We start from the raw sequence: 1,179 nt of genomic DNA, 5'->3' as shown, positions 1-1,179 counted from the left end.
TATCGATGAGTCAGTTAATCAAATCTTTCTTGTGTTATGGAACGAAAGGCAAATTATATTGCTAATAACATTTATTTAATGATGATATTTAATAATGCCTTTCAATTTATTCCATCTTTCATGTGTTATGAAACTTTGCAATGTCGCTCAACTTGAAGAAAACCAAAGTACTCTTTATATCGACTCACCAACGGGAATCAATTCAAGCTTGAAATTCACCTAAAAGGGTTTATTATCACATATTTGATAAAAAGGGGTAAAACTGGTGCCTTGTATAAAATGAGAACATACACTAAAAGAACAAATATTTCAGTACTGATCTAATTGATAATTTCAGTGATATTCAAAAGTTACAGAATGAAACCCAAAATCTAAAATATATATTGAGAAAACACACACATACCCACAAAAAAAGAAAAACAAAATGTTAGGGATTTGTACAAATAATATTTGGGTATTTCTTACAACACTGATGTTAAATTATTCATCAACGCCTTTACTTAAGGAGACGCAGTGGTGCATTGGTAAGACGCGTGACTTTGAGTCGAAGTTCCCGCGTTCGATCCCAGTCATGCCAAGTGGACGGTGTGGTTTCACGTAGGTACATTGTTGTCATACCTTTTGTGTGTTTTCTTTTATATGTTTTATCGTTTGATGTCAATAATTGTAATGAAAGAAAAAAATATATATAACGTTAACATCGCTTATATAGAAAAATATTTACATTATCTATTGCCATTTCTTAAACGGCAGAAGCCACAGCATTCTCAAGCCTAACACTGCCATTTCTGAAACGACAGAAGCCACGGCGTTTTCAAGCCTAAAAATCAGCACCTTTGCTTTTGCTAAAAGGTTGTGGAACGACGAATGCGGTACGGAAAAGAGGAAAAAGAGCGAAAATAGAAAAGTAACATGAAACTGGAAGCAAAGAAAGAATGAACGATTTATACATTTGTATATTTTTCATTTATTTATATTTTTTACATCGGGATATACAGATGGATAAGAACTAAGTGAAATGTATATGACAATTTTAATTGTAAAAATATTCCTTCCCAAAGGCTTGTCACTGTATTATTTTTATAAAGCAAAGTTTTCATGATTTCATAACTAATGTGTATCACATTTTCTCTTTTTTTAGGGGTTGGCAGTGATAAGGAGTTGGAATATTGGACTGAT

This window comes from Penaeus monodon, chromosome 15, assembly GCF_015228065.2.
Source record: "Penaeus monodon isolate SGIC_2016 chromosome 15, NSTDA_Pmon_1, whole genome shotgun sequence".
NCBI classification, from domain to species: Eukaryota; Metazoa; Arthropoda; class Malacostraca; order Decapoda; family Penaeidae; genus Penaeus; species Penaeus monodon.
The sequence above is the reverse complement of the archived record's forward strand: the minus strand, read 5'-3'. Positions refer to the sequence as shown.